Source organism: Lepus europaeus, chromosome 6 (genome assembly GCF_033115175.1).
Source record: "Lepus europaeus isolate LE1 chromosome 6, mLepTim1.pri, whole genome shotgun sequence".
In the NCBI taxonomy this organism is placed as follows: Eukaryota; Metazoa; Chordata; class Mammalia; order Lagomorpha; family Leporidae; genus Lepus; species Lepus europaeus.
Window position 1 is genome coordinate 27,248,802 of NC_084832.1, and position 16,812 is coordinate 27,265,613.

Below are 16,812 nucleotides of genomic sequence, written 5' to 3' on the forward strand. Positions count from 1 at the left end.
ATCAGGTGAATTCTGGATAATTTCAAAGGTTGAAAAAATCTTTCAAGGTTGACTCAAAATATAAAAATAAGAATGCAAACAAATCAAACATGAAGAAGCAAGATACTAGGGCAGTTGCTTCTACTTTTGCTGCCATAACCAGGGTCCCATCAGAAGTTCAATAGGTAATAGCAATCAGAGAAGATGTCGTACTGAAGACACTCAAATTGCTGGCTATAGCAGCATGACTGATTCATGATAGTCAGCTCGAGAGGTGAAATCCTCAGGGCAATGCTTTTCAGTGGGTATTTCAGAATCAAAAATGAATCCTTTGCTTCTACCCTGCAAAATAGAACAACCTCAATTTCATCTGATTTATAGAATTTAAATCATGACCAGAATTGCAGTTATAAATGACTTTGCAAGTGTAAGTTGTTTAGCTTTCCAGCATCTGAAGTTCGATATAACATTGGTGCACACAAATGATATTCTTTAGAATAATAACGCAAATACAAGTATAATGAAATGGAAGACATAAGAAATAGAGTTTGTATTGTGAAACACAAAACTTTCAGGTCTGGAAAAACATACGTAAATTATGAGTAAATTGATAAAAAATTAAAACAAAAGAGAACAATATTTAATATTTCAATGTTTCTGATACAGACTGGATATAAAATATCAGAAAGAACTATATTATTATATAACTTGATTTCACATTTTATTCATTTCCTAAGTGTCAAACAGATTAGAATACACATTTCTTGAGTATAATATTCTTACAAATTTGTATGAGTATAATATTCTTACAAATTTATAAAAGTGTACTTATTAGTTGTCTTTTTTTGTTTTATATTTAAGAAAATACTTTACCTCCCAACAGATGAATATAGCTATAGTACCATAATAATTAAGATATGGGGGAGGTATGTTACTATGTTTATGAAAAAAAAGAGAATGGTAAAGTTTATTTGAGTTAAGAATATCTGAGGAGCCGCCGGGTGCTGCCATGTCCGAGGCCCGGGTCCATGGTGTCCGTCATCAACACCGTGGACACCTCGCACGAGGACATGATTCACGACGCGCAGATGGACTACTACGGCGCCCGCCTGGCAACCTGCTCCTCCGACAGGTCCGTCAAGATCTTCGACGTGCGCAACGGAGGGCAGATCCTCGTCGCTGACCTCCGAGGGCACGAGGGTCCTGTGCGGCAGGTGGCCTGCCCCCCCCCCCCCATGTATGGCAACATCCTGGCATCCTGCTCCTACGACCGCAAAGTCATCATCTGGAAGGAGGAGGGCGGCACCTGGGAGAAGACCCACGAGCACTCAGGCCACGACTGCTCAGTGAACTCGGTGTGCTGGGCCCGGCACGACTACGGCCTCATCCTGGCTTGTGGGAGCTCGGACGGGGCCACCTCGCTGCTGACCTACACCGGGGAAGGCCAGTGGGAGGTGAAGAAGATCAACAACGCCCACACCATCGGCTGCAACGCGGTCAGCTGGGCGCCCGCCGTCGCCCCAGGAAGCCTCATCGACCAGCCTTCAGGGCAGAGACCCACCTGCCCCAAGAAGTTCACGTCTGGAGGCTGCGACAACCTCATTAAGCTGTGGAGGGAGGAGGTGGACGGCCAGTGGAAGGAGGAACAGAAGCTGGAGGCACACAGCGACTGGGTCCGCGACCTGGCCTGGGCCCCCTCCATCGGCCTGCCCACCAGCACCATCTCCCCAGGACGGCCGTGTGTTCATCTGGACTTGTGACGATGCCTCTAGCAACACCTGGTCCCCCCAGACTGCTGCACAAGTTCAACGACGTCGTGTGGCACGCGAGCTGGTCCATCAGCGCCAACATCCTGGCCGTCTCTGGGGGAGACAATAAGGTGACCCTGTAGAAAGAGTCGGTCGACGGGCAGTGGGTGTGCATCAGCGACGTCAACAAGGGCCAGGGGTCCGTGACCGCGTCCGCCACAGAGGGCCAGCAGAACGAGCAGTGACAGGACCTGCAGCTCCAAGACAGCTCCCCGGGTCAGCTGCCGGAACACTGGCAGGAGAGCGTCCTCCCCGAGTCAGATGCTGTGATCTGATGGGGTCGTGGCCTGCCCTGTGAGAGCACTCAGTATGAGGAAGATACTGCAAATGACCTTCAGAGCTATTCTTTTACATCCTTTAGGCCATTTTAATACACTTTTGGGTTCAGGCATTATTGGGGTTTTTTTGTTTCCAATGGAACTAAGTAAAATCGTATTGCTAATTAAATATATATATATATATATATATATATATATATATATATATATATATATCTGAGGAATCCCTTGGCCTTGTATGTGGTAAATTGTAGATCTGCAGCATTCTGCTACCAATGGAAATATAGGGGTGAAACTTGCAGTTAATATTATCCTTAATATTCCCTAAACTGATGAATATAATTTCTGGGTAATCCTTGTCAATGAACATTCACAAGTTTACCAATATGTCTGGCCACTGTGTTAAATGTAACAGCATATGCACGCCAAGTTCTCTCTTATCTTCTTGGGCTACCTCTTGGTCCAGGCGCCTGATAAATCTTGCTGATGTGAGTCTCCATGGAAGAAATAAATCTAACAGGACCTACCATTTGAAGGCCTATGAAAGATGGATCTTCTTTGTTAAGGTGATGCCATCATTTTCAATCAGCTGTGGTTAAAGCATCTACTAAAATTTCCACTTCAGCTTAGTAATTTTCCCTGTAATAAGAGACTGGCACAATTACCTGGCCCAACAGTAAAACTGTATATTTGATCATCATTTGTTATTGCCTATTAATGTGTAACAACAAGAACACAGAATGAGATAAAAAATGGTTGTGGTTAAGTACATACATTGACTTTTTACAAATGATGTGGTAGATTTTGGTTTTCTGTTTTTGCCTACCAGGAAGATCTTTAATTGTAAGTAGCTATCCCTTATTTAAATGTTTATGAAAAATACTTTCATAGAGACACAAATAAAGCATTTCCATCTTTTAAATCAGAAAATATACTGGTTACCTGGGAGCAGGAGTTTATCCTACTGTTTAAGATGCTTCACAGGACGGCAACATCCTTTTTGGAGTGCCATCATTTGAATTCTGCTCTGCCCTTTCTTACAACTTCCTCTTAATGAGCACCATGGGAAGCAGCAGGTGATGACTCAACATGAGTACCAGCTACCCATGTAGGAGACTCAGATTGTATTCCTGGCTTCCAACACAATCAGACGCAGCTTCCATGACTGCAGATATGTGGGGAAGTGAATTAGTAGATGGAGGCTTTTATTCCTTCTGTCTCTCTATGCATTTGAAAATAAATAAAATACATAAGCAAGCAAATTTTTAAGTACAAATATTTTTACTTTTCATATTTTAGGAATAAATGATGAGGCCAAGGCAACTTAAGCTGGCTGACAAGGTCACAGCAGAAGGTCTGTCTCAGTAAGGTTTGAGAATGACATCTGAGGTCTTCTTGGTGGTTTCAGGTTTGTTGGAATTTCTGCCTAAGAAAGCCAGAGCTTCCTGGTGGTCCCGCTAATGATTGCTGTATTCCTAATTTTAGGGAAGAGTGCTTAGTTTCAAAATCCCTGAAATGTCCATTGCTTTGTAGAATTTTAATCAAGCAAATGTTAGTGTAGGAGAAGGGGTCAATGCTTTATACAAAGTTGAGCTGTTTGTGGAAAAGAATTAAAAGATACTTCCCATTAGAATAAAGATAAATTATTAAAGCTTTAATTCAATATATGCTACAAATACAACAATGGTTGGGATATCAAAACTGTGGAATAGATCTAAGTGAACCTTTAAATAAGTACAATAAAGAAATTAGAGTTACAGAAAGAACTGCAAAGAGGAGATGCATTTAAAAAGGGCCTGCTTTGAACTTGGGGCTTCTAGCAAAGATTAGATTAGAATACTCTAGCTTGTGTAGCCAATTTCTGCATAGCTAAACAGCACTCTAGGCCTTGGCTTGTGTGGGCAGCATGTTATCTAGCGCCTGTCTATAACTGTAACCCATGCTCTAAATATGCCCTTGAAAATCATTGTCTTGCACCTGTCCATGATTGTAACCCATGTTTGTATATGCCCTTGAAATCAAAGAAATTGTAACTAGATGTATATATAGAGTCTAGAGGCAACATAAAATACAAGGTCAATGGTTCTGAGAAAATGGATAACAGACTTTTCATTGTAAGGAGAAAGAATCATTGTGTGAAATGATATAAAAATAAAGTCTGGTGCTCAAGAGCCAGAGCCATGCCATCAGCCTTGCTGTGAGTGTGTCTCTCATTTTTTCAAGTGCTGACACCTCACACACCTTGGGGCCCCTGGACTAGTTGGAGCTGGTCTCCATCAATTAAATTTAGTAAATCCTCAATGTGTATTTTAAAGGAACCATTCATATACATAAAATATCAGCCTTTAAAAATATCTAACTTAGGAGGAGTCATTTGGGTTAGCAATGAAGAGCCTTGCATCTTCATTGAATGGATTCAATACCAAGCTCCAGCTCCTGACTCCAGCTTCTTGCACCAAAACAGTGGAGCCTCCAATAATTAGGCTCCTACAACCTACAAGGGAGCCTTGAATTGCATTCCCAGACCCCAAATTCAGATCTAGCCAGCCCCAGCCGTTATGGGTTTCTCAGAAATGAAACTGTGAGTAGGAGATTTTGTTCTCTCTCTTTTTTATCTCTGCACTTCTGTCTGCATCTCAAGTATAAATGTATTTGAGAACACTTTTGCTAACTTGGAATGTAACTGTAACTCACTTGCTTCCACTGCTCTCTTTTATATGATTCATTTATTTATATGTATTTATTTGTAAGGAAGCACATCAATGAGAGAGAAAGAGATCTTCCACCCACTAGTTCACTAACAAAATGGGTGCAACATCCAGCTCTTGACAAGCTAAAATCAGGAGACAGGAAGTCTTTCTGTGTCTTCCCCATGGGTGGCAGGGTCCAAATAATTATGCCATCTTCTGCTACCCTTCCACGTGCTTTAGCATGAAGTTGGATCAGAAGTAGAAATGATGGGACTTGAACCAGCACTCCAATATGCTCTGTCTGTGTCCAAGTGGTGGCTTAACCCACTGCTCCATGGCCAGCCTCAGCTATCTGTATTCCTTGAGATGATTTACATTAATTAATGAATGGCTGATATGCTGTTAAATTTCAGCCATGTTTTTAGAGAATTCACACTTCAGATAGTTAATTTTCTCATGAAATTTGCAAAATTGGTGAAACACATAAAATCTCAAAGCTTTAGCTCTCATCAACAGAAAAGAATGTATATTTTAAACTGCATTCAAATGGAAGTCCTGATTGCCCACAGTTGTATAATTTGTTTTGTACACTGTGTTATATGATTATTATAAAGATAAATGAAAATGTGTTGCATATTATAGAAAGAATACCAGTCTCCCTATACAAAAATTTGTGAATTTTGAGTTGTATTTTATAGTGTGATTAAATGAAAACCTTCTTAATATCATTTCTTCAATCATTAATTAGAAATATTTTGTTGCCGGTGTATTTAGGAGCTAAAAGGTGGAAAATATCAAAACCAGGCAAATGTTTTATTAAAACACACACACACACACACACATTCTCTGTCTAATCCAGCCAAGTGTTCTGCAGTAGGCAATTTCTGACTTGGATGTTAGGAAACGTGATGGATTAAATAATAAAAGTAAAACTTTTCAATGTGCTACTTTTTAAACATTAAATTTAATAGATAAAAGATGATTCAGAAATATGAAGATAAATAATTACTTCCAAATAAATTTCTTATGACTTAGCGAATAACTTATTTTATATGTTAATGTTTATATGAACCAAAGTTATATATTCTTATACACACATTTTTGTGTAAAATTTGTCAAATTTCACACCGTATAAATTAAATCTCCTGTGTAAATCTCAAAAAACTGGAAACTAGAATCTTGGTTTTTATAAGTAGAAGAAAATGAAAGAAAAGAAAACAATGTTAGGAATAAGAAGAGAGAGAGAGAAAAAAAAATCAAACACAGAGTCACACAAAATAATTCAAAATTCCCTGTATGCCCACTAACTCTGAGTTCCACATTCCAGCTTTTGATGCATGGTCTCCTTTGTATATCTAGGTCAAAAGTCTTGTAATTTTCTCAAAAATACTGAAGTCCACTTGATGTAGCTTCTGGTTAATTTTATTTGAAGGAATATTAAATACCACAATATATTTAATACAATTTTTAGTAACTATTCATATACACGTGCCTAGAAGGATAGTAACACGTAGGTGGAGTAGGTAAATAATTTAAAATATATTTCAAAATACATTTTAAAATTTCCATTGGCTGGGCTGTTATTGTGGCCCAAAGGGTTAAGCTGCTGTAGATCCTTGCATACTATATCTGAGTGCTGATTAGGGTACTGGCTGTTCCACTTCAGGTACAGCTCCCTGTCAATGTGACTAGGAAATCAGTGGATTATGACTCAAATATCTGGACCCCTGCCACCCACATGGGGGGTCTAGATAGAATACTGGGCTCCTGGCTTTCGCTTGATCCAGCCCCAGCCACTGTGGCCATTTGGGGAGGGCATCAGCAGATGGAAACACTCTCTCTGTGTCTTCACCTCTTTCTGTGTCTCTTGTTCTCCCTGTCTCTTCCTCTCTTCTCCCTCTCTCTCTTGCAAACACATAAATAAAATGGTTGCTTGTTAAAAATTTCTGTGGCTACAACTACAAAAAGAGAAAGAAATGTACCGATCATCACATGCCAGAAGATAAATTAAATTTGAAATGTGATAAAAATATAAAGCTATTGAAGAAAACTGGATCTTATTTGCATTTTTCATCATTTTCTTGGAGACCACTATTAATCTAGTGCAGGAGTCAGGGAATGAGGGACTTTTATACTTGCATGGTGTGTGCTGTTGACCTCACCAAAAATCTGGCTTCATCCTTTGCAGTGAATTGAATCATATTTTTCAGGTGCAAATGGCAGCTTCTTATTAAACTGTCAACTTCTTAATGTATTGAGAAGATTGTATAACCTCCAAAAGCAACACATAAGAAATATAAATGAGTCAGTGACTTTTCTTTATGATAAAATAAGTCTCTGAGCTTCACGAATCTTGCATTTTCTAGATTACGGATGAAGAAGTCTTTCACAGCAAACTTTTTTCCCCTCAAGCTTTTAAACTAATATACAGAATCAGTTCCAATTAGCCACTAGTCATTTTTTGTAAGGATGGTATAGTGAAATGATTCATGAAGGCTTTCTGATAGGGGTATAAGATAGAAATGGAGCTGTGTTCTCAAAGGCCTGGGTAGTGAGAGAGCATGCATGCTTTCAAGCTCAGTGCTGGCTAGAATGTGTTTCTTCCTATAAAGAGTCTGAGAAAAGGTTTAAATGATGTGGAGTCACTGACCCAGGCTGTGCGGCCAGTTAGGAGTATCTATAGTTGTTACAGATCTCTCAATAAATAGCAGACTGTATCTGAAAATCAGTGTAGCAGCCTGTTTTAATGATAACGACCACTGATATTATATGTTGCACCTATTTTTTTTTATTTGAGGGGTATTTTTGATACTTTGATTTTGGGATTATTCACTTCGTGAACCAAAGGCTATTTGAATATTTGTCAATCCTGTTTTACGAGTTTGCAACTTAGAAATGTAGTCATCCATTGTGCTTCATTTTAAAGTACCTGTGTTCTATGAAACAACTAGTCTCTTCTATTCTGTCAGTTATTTTAAACTTCAAAGAGCTCCTAAGTATACACAAGCAATCTTCAAAGATCAATGTCTCTTAATTTAAACATTTCTGGAGAGGAATTTCCACACAATGAATTGGGACATTGTGGGGTCAGAGGTTCAAATATCCATTTCTAGATCTGTCATAATCTTGGTCTCCTTCCAGAGGCATTAACTCTATGAAAAAAAGAGGCTTCATCTGTTTGAGGCATAGTAATGCATTCTTCCTTGAATGACTAGCTCCTTACTAGCATTAATAATACACTATATTCTTTATTTTAGAAACAGACACCTGTTTTTAGAATACAAAGTACTGTATTTAGCTTTGTAGTAATGCTGTTGAATATTTTAATCTAAGATAAAATCAATCATAGAAATTAAAATATTTTAGGAATTTTGACTATACATTTAGTCTATTTATTTAATTTTAGAGAGTTATTAAAATATATATACCAATATGAAATACAGCAAAGCTTCCTTATTTTTGGCACTGGGCATCCATTTACTTATCTTTTGTTGAAAAAGAAGTGAAAAAGGAGGAAGAAGAAGAAAGAGGGAGATGAGGAAGAAGAGTGGGGGGACTATGAAGCAGATCAAATATTCTTTAGGCAACAATGAATTCAACCATGTGTATGAGGTTCACAACCCCACCTGCAAAGTCAGCCCTGATTAGTCCAGTGATCATTGTTATCTATATTCTGAAGGATGCTACTTCAAACTTCTGCCTCTCAATCATTTCTACTTCTATGTAACCCCAATGACTTCACCTCTAATAGTTTTGACAATTCTCATCTTTCAATGAAACAACTAAAACTTCCTCCTAATTTGAAGCATTACTTCCACCTCTTTGCATCTCGTGCAATTTTTGTTATTCAGATACGTAACATTACATAAAAATCATCCCGTTAAAATGCAAAGTACAGTGGTTTTTGGAAAACTCAATAATTTAGGAATTATCATTACTTTCTTTTTTGTTTTTTATTTTTCTATTTTGTTCTACTTTTTGTTCAATTTTAAACATATATATAAGGTGAACAAATTTCAAATATTTCATATACACAGATTTAGATTATAGTGATACTTCCCACCCTACCATTCCTATTGCCCACACTCCCACACATCCTCCTCCTCCCTTTCTTATTCTTTCTTTTAATTTTTACAAATACATACTTTCAGTTTATTTTAAAATCAGAAGCTTAACATTCCCATAAGTAAATAAGTCAACAACTAGAAAGAAGAAAAAGCACTGTTCCTAAAGAGTAGAGATAAGGTTTGTAACAAGTAAGCAAATCTGAGAAATGTCAATTTCTCTTCTGTACATAGTTTTTGGAACTCTATTAGTTACCACAGATAAGTGAAAGCATATATTTGTATTTTGGGGATGGTTTATTTCACAAGGTATCATGGTTCCCAGTTGCATCCATTTTGTTAAGAAAGACAAAATTTCATTTTTTAGGCTGAGTAATATTTCATAATGTATATAGACTAAATTTTCTTTATCTAGTCATCAGTTGATGGACATCTGTTTTGATCCATATCTTAGCTATAGTGAATTCAGCTGCAGTAATCATGCGGGTTACAGATAACTTATTTGCATGTATGCTGATTTAATTTCCTTTAAGTAAATTCCCAGGAGTGGGGTGGCTGGGTCATATGGGAGATCTATTTTCACAGCTCTGAGGAATCTCCATACTATCTTCCACAATGGCTGTACTAGTTTACATTCCCACCAACAGAGGATTATGGTACCTTTTCCCCTACATCCTTCCCAGCATTTATTGTTTTTTGAATTCTGTAGAGCCATTCTAACTGGATGAGATGAAATCTCATTGTGGTTTTGTTTGCATTTCTCTCATGGCTAGTGATCCTGAGCATTTTTCATGTCTGTTGACCATTTGATCTTCATCATTTTATAAATGACTGTTCAAGTCATTTGCCCATTTCATAGCTGGATTGTTTGTTTTCCTGATGTTGAGCCTCTTGAGCTCTCTGTAGATTCTGGATATTAATCCTTTATCAATTGTGTAGTTTGCAAATATTTCTTTTCATTCTGTCAGGTGCCTCTTCACTTTGCTGAGTGTTTCTTTTCTAGTGCAAAATCTTCTTAGCATGATGTAATCCTATTTGTCTACTTTTGCTCATTTTGCTTGTGCTTCTGGGTTTTTTCCAAGAAGGTTTTGCCTGCACCAGTGTCTTGAAAAATTTCCCCAACATTCTCGTAAAGAAATTTGATGGTTCAGGTCATAGATTTAGATTCTCGATCCATTTTAGTTTGACTTTTATATAAGATATAAAGTAGGGATCTTAATTCAAACTTCTGCATGTGCAGATCACATTTTTTCCAGCACCATTTGTTGAAGAGACTATCCTTTCTCCACAGAGTGATTTAGCACATTTTTGGTGTTCCTTTGTGGGAGTCATGTTGTCTTCTTTCTTCTTGTTTCTTGTATTTCACGTTTATGTTTCAGCTTTTGTGGAAACACTTGTAGGTTTTATCCTTTGATATAACCGTGCCTCTGTGGATTAGTGGAGTGTCTGCTCGTTTAGGAAATTCCCAGAGGCATGTGCTGAGTTGTGCCAGGGAGCTGTGGTTAATGTTCAATGGTAAAGAGAGAATCCAGGGTGACACCCAAGTTGGGCATGGTAGACCTCCTCTATTGTTAGCAGTGGGAGAGTATTATCGTATCTGTTGGCATAATCACAACCTCACCTCCTCTCTTCCAAGGTGATCAATGCTCAGGATTAGCTCACAGTGGGTACAATCCCCATTCACACTCGCACATGAACTGCATAAAGGATCTGTACAGTCCTCAGTGTGAGCACAGAACACTCTGCTGGGACCCACCAGGCAGTTATGGAGCTCTGACCCTCTGAGGCCAGACACAATGATTGCCCAGAGACCCAGCTACACCCCATTACCTGTAGTGCAGTGACAGAATAACTACAGCCACAGTGCATAAGACTTACACAGTCACAGGGTGCAGAGAATGCACTCTCTACCCTGTGAACCTGCCCTGTCCATGGAGAGGGAGAGTGCAGAGATGTTCTCAGAGCCAGCTGTCTGTGAGTACTCCACTTTGGCAGCTTGAGCCCTGTATCCTTTGATAGGTTGAGAGGATGCGAGCACCTCACACTCCTAAGTAGGTGCCCAGCCCCTTGTAAGTCATCCCAGCCGTCTCAAAGTGAGGAATGCAGATTTTTCCCTCTGCTAGAATCACAAGGTTGTGCATGTGTAAGAGCTGCTGCAACTTCCACTGTTGTAAATATAGCACCTCTTGTTCTCAGAAAATGGCATCTCCTCTAGCCTCTGGCTGTGAAAGTTTTGAGGGATGTTCTTGTTTTCTGCTGCATGTCTGCACTTTCCATCCTGCTCCATCCTCTTTTCTTTTGTTTCTTTTTGGTATTTATTTATTTGAGAGGCAGAGTTACAGAGAGAGAAAGGGAGGGAGGGAGAGCGGGATGGAGGGAGAGAAAGAGAAAGAGAGAGACAGATAGACATACAGACAGATAGGTCTTCCATGTGCTGGTTGACTCCCCAAGTAGCCATAATGGCCATGAAAGGGCCAATTCGAAACTAGGAGCCAGGAGCTTCTTCCTGGCCTCCCACATGGGTGCAGTGACCACAGGACTTGGGTCATCTTCCACTGCATTCCCAGGCAATTGGCAGACAATTGGATCAGAAGTGGCATAGTCAGAACTTGAATGGGAGGCTGGTGCCATAGACAGAAGCTTAACCAACTGTGCCACAGTGCTGACCCTAGAGTCTCTCTTATTCCTGTAGAATTTCCACTGCAAATTTCTGATTCCCACCTGGGCATGCACTTCCTCCATTTTTCTACTGCTATCTTCTGGTAAAATAAATATACTTTTTCCATATTCAACCATCTTGGAAACTCCTCATCATTACTTTCTAATTCCAGGATATTATCATCACCCCAAAAAGAATCCCCTTATCTATTAGCAGATATTCTCTATTTGTCCCTCTCCACATTTGCTGACAAATAATAATTTAGTTTTGTCTCAATGGATTTATCTATTTATATCTCCTGTAAATGAAATTGTGGCCTTTGTGTCTGATTTCTTTGATGTAACATGGTCTTTTCAAGGTCCATTCATGTTGTCCGTGCATCCATATTAATGGTTTTTACTAAATCCATTGCATATATATACCGCAGTTGCTTCACCTGTTTATTATTTGATGGACACTTGAATAACTGCCATTTTTTGACTATCATGAACAATGCTGCTATGAACTAGCAAACAAACTTTTGTTTTGTTTCAGATATGTTTGTAATTCTTTTGGATATAAACCAGGGAAGGGAATTGTTGCATTATATAGTAGCAATGTTTAACTTTTTAAGAAACATCTGCATATTACCTCTCTCTTTCTTTAAAAGGCTTATTTGACTGACACAGAGAGAAGCAGACAGGTGGAGGAGAGATCTTACATTAGCTTGTTCACTCCCCAAATGTTTGCAACAGCCAGATCTGGGCCAACTTGAAGCCTGGAATCATAATTCTGTCCTGGTGTCAGAGCTTCAAACATGTTGGCTTTCTTCCACTTCTTTCCTAGGTGCATTGGCTGGAAACTTGATTAGAAGGTAAACAGGAACTCAGTTCAGCACTATGATATGGAGTGCCAGCATCTCAAGCAGCAACTTAACCTTCTGCACCAAAATACTAGCCCTGAAGCCAGTTCATTCTTGACACTCAATTCAAAAAATTTATAAAGGGAGTAATCAAGGAAGTATGAAGCACACACTGTACCCATAGCATTATCTTGCCTCTGACAACAATTTTCTGGCAATGGTTTCAGTGATAAATGTAAGGCACATTTTTATTGAAACTACCATAAGCCTGCTAAGTAAGACTGAGGCATTCATTGTGTTAAGGGCTTAGTTTTATCATCTTTGAAGTTGTAAAAGTAAATTTATGCATTTTCTTTATTATGCATTTATGCATTTCCCAATTATGGCTAAATTGCATGAGCTATATGTTGAAATGGGAGGGTAAAACTGTTTTTTATGTCATTAAATAGGTGACAATACAAAAATATTCCTGGATACAAAGAGAATCAAGTACCTTTAGTTTGTTTTACACATTGTTAGATTAAATTTGCTATATAGTTTTATTGTTTTTTGTCATTAAGTTTGTAAACTTTTTATCCAAAAGAATAATTTTTAAGTGAAATGTACAATTAAGTGTTTTTCAGAATTTACTATCTGATTTTAATACTGTACATTGAAAGTTAGATTAACTTTATTGGAAGACTTTACAATTTAAACACTTTTTTTTATCAATATATTTGCTCATTGGTATGAAAAAGTCCCTTAGTATGTTTTACTGATTATAATATATGCCTCATATGTTTAACAATTAAATAGTAGCTTCTAATGCTATTTCAATAAATAAAGCAGTCAATAATTTAATGCTCATTCTCTGGCATTGACTTAGTATTTCATTTCTCTTAAAGATAAAAGTAAATCCTTAATATTTTATAATATTATCTGCTGTGTTAAAAGATTTTCTATTTAAGGGAAATAGATAAAATCAGTGTGAATATGTAATAATATTAATGAAGTACAATGAATTTCCCTATACATATTGATACATTAAAGAATGATTTTAATTTTTCTCTTAGTTCTGCTAGCAATTTATATTCAGTCTTTTGTGAATATTCAACTTGTTGAGATATTAAAATATAAATCCCCATGGGCTATGAATAGGATATGAAATTGAGAAGTTCACAATAATATATACTGTGCCATAGCTGAAAATCTACACTGAGAAGGACTGCCAGCTCTTTCATGCATAGGCTTGATAATTATGTACTGGGAGATTGCTAGGGAGGAAATAGGCTGAGAAACTTTTTAAAATAATAGACTGTTGCTTCAGGGGAATTTTTTCTAGGAGAGTTGTCAAAGTAAATAAGAAAATCATAGTCCAACAAAGATAAATTGCATTTGTTGCCTTGGCACAGAGAAGGTATATAAACAATGAAGTATCTGCACGCATTTGTCTTCTATCCTGATACTTCATTCCATTACTTGGTTGCTTACTCATGTCTTGGCTTTATGTATTCTTTTCTGGATTTGACTGGATCAATATTCAATTATGATAATAAATGTATACGTTATTCTATATAGTTGAGTGTATATTGTACTTTCCATGTTGTTTGGTTTTCATTTGCTTTCTCTAGTTTTTAGCAAGTTATACTTTTAAATCTCCAATGATGAGGAGAATGAAATACAATGGTTAAGAAAATTAAACCAAGTACCTACAGTATTAAATATTTGCTTATTTAACACAATTCTATGTAAATGCACGAGCTCTAACATACTCTATTTCATATTGTTTGTTTATTTATTTTTACTTGACAAACACAGTCAGAAAGTCAGACACTGAGAGAGATCTTCCATTGGCTGAGTTAAACACCAAACATCCTCAATAGCCTGGAGAGAGCCAGGCTGAAGCCTACACGGATGACAGGGACCCAAAACATTATCTGCTGCCTCCTCAGATACAGAAACAGCAAGCTGGTTTGGAAGCAGATGTGGAACTCAATTCCAGGCACTCGAATATGGAATGAGGCATCCAAAGTGGCAGATTAACCTGCTGCACCATTATACCTACCCCAGATACATATTATTTCAATTGTTCTATCTCTTGATTTATAGGATGTTTATGACATTGCAGGTTGTAATGTATTTTAAAAGGTATATGGGTGCTTATTATTTCACTACTAATTGAAAGACATTTATAAGTATCTCATAACATGTAGAGAAATCAGTGACTATTTTAGCCTCAAACTTGCTGATATGTTACTCAACAACATTGAATGATTGCAGCACTTCAATTTCAATTTCAATTTCAAATAATTTACTTTTCAAATTTTCAAATTTAATGTCAATGCTTAAACTTCTAAATAATTGAAAAGTACAATAAGGCTACAGTTTTACAGTTACACTTTACCAAATTTACTGAATTTTAATATTTTAGCATAGTCTTTATTCTTATTCACACACAAAATGCTTTCTTATAAATTATTTATTCTCTCTCTCTATATATATATATAAATATATATGTATATACACATACACAGGTATTACCATGGCAAGCAGGTTTTATATATAGTTATTAAACATTTGAAAAAAGAAGTAGAATTAATTTAAGCCATATATAACTTATAAATTTATGAATAACATGAAGTAAAATATGAATATTCTGATGGTATTTACTACAAAGCATTTGTAGCATTGTAATATCTAAGCAATTTCATTATAATTCTGTAGAAAATTAACACTGATACTGGAATAGAATTTAATTTGCCTTGAGTATTCAAATCAGTTCCTATGACTAAGGGTTTCAAAATGCCTCTTATAGCAACAGCTCATACTCCTCCTCCTCCTTCTTCACCACCTTCTTCTCCTTTACCTACTCTTCCTATTCCTCATATTACTTTTATAAACCATAAGTTGACTAAGATATTCTTATTGAATTTAGTTGTCATTTTCTTTAGTGTGTTTTACTCTCAGTTAGTGCTTAGACTCATATTTTCAAATATAGCTTATTTATTCAAGAGTCCATACAGTGAATCTTGAAATACATTTCACAGTTAAGATATTTCAGATTATTTTCTCATGAACAGATACAGGTTTCATATTGTTCTGTGAAAAAATAATTGATAACATAGAGAATTCAGGTTGTATAACTGTTGATTATAGATGGCACTGCTTAGATGAGGGGCAACAGATCCCTAGAGCTTCATTATAAAGGTATTTTTCATCTATGTATATTAGTAAGTGATCTCTCAAGTCATCAATTTAAAGACTATATGAATAATTAATCCTCCTTCAACATTTCATTTGATGATTTAGTCATTTATCCACCGATGACTCTAGGTAGTTGATTATATTACGGGTTACAGGAAAATAGTGAGTCACTACACTTATTAGCCAGCAATTTCATCTAAACTTTAGCTTTTATTGTTTCTTCTCCTTATGTCTCATTCTTGGTATTTGTTATGTTAATATACAATTTTTTGATTCAGTGTACTATGATCCATAATTGTCATTTTTTTAATGCGTAAATAATCTCAGCTTTGGACTGTTTTAACTTCTTCAAACCACTTGCAGTGACTGTATGAATAGAGCTCTTTCATATGCTTTCAGATTAAGAATACCTTAGTTTCAATTCAAGTGCAGAGTTTGCCTGAGATTATTTACAATAATTTCATTACTGAATAACACACTATGTTTGGTCACATCAGCAGTATTACAGTCCAGTACTTTGAGTAACAGTTATCAAGCAGGAATTCACCATTTGACAGACATCCATTCTAAGTGGATAATCAACTCATTTTTAAAAATAATTCTCTATTATATGTTATCAAACTATCTAGATGCTAGAGTTGTGTTTTATAATTTACCACTATGTGCACCATGGAATACTATTCAGCTATATAAAAAGGTCAAATTAAAATTAAATAGAAGGTAGAGAATCCTGCCTTTTGCAAAAAAAAAAAAAAAAAAAAAAAGGATGCACCTGGGAACCACTATGCTAAGCGAAATAAACCAGTCCCAAAAAGACAAATATCATGTGTGCTAACTAATATGCAGAGTACTAAAAATGTAATGTATCGGAGCAAAATTGACATTTTGAGATTTGATAATGGTTTACAACCCGTGTCCACATTCTTGAGGAACAATGTTTTTTTCTGCTTCCAACTTGTTTAATTCTTTATTTAATGGAAGGTTAAATTTGTGATTATAAAATAACCTGAAGTATGTCATTGTAAAAATTAAAAGAAAATATAAGAAAGGAAGGAGAAGGGAGGGTGAGAGTATGAGGGGTAGGGAGAATAAGTTGGAAAATATCATTATGTTCTTAAAATTGTATATGAGTATTATATGAAAATTTTTCACCTCATATAAATAATAGTACTTACAGCAGTATACTGAACATTAGTTGCAGAATTCCACAACAAATTCTTACAATAAAAAATTACTGTTGTTGTGCCAACGTTGCGGTGCAGTGGGATAATACCCTGGCCTAAACTGTCAGCATCCCACATGGGCACCAG

The 16,812-nt window shown here is 36.7% G+C and overlaps 1 pseudogene; it reads left to right on the forward strand.

Moving 5' to 3' along the window:
* The first annotated feature begins 1,007 nt into the window (after positions 1 to 1,007).
* Positions 1,008 to 2,087, forward strand: LOC133762277 (protein SEC13 homolog; annotated as a pseudogene).
* The last annotated feature ends 14,725 nt before the right edge of the window (positions 2,088 to 16,812 follow it).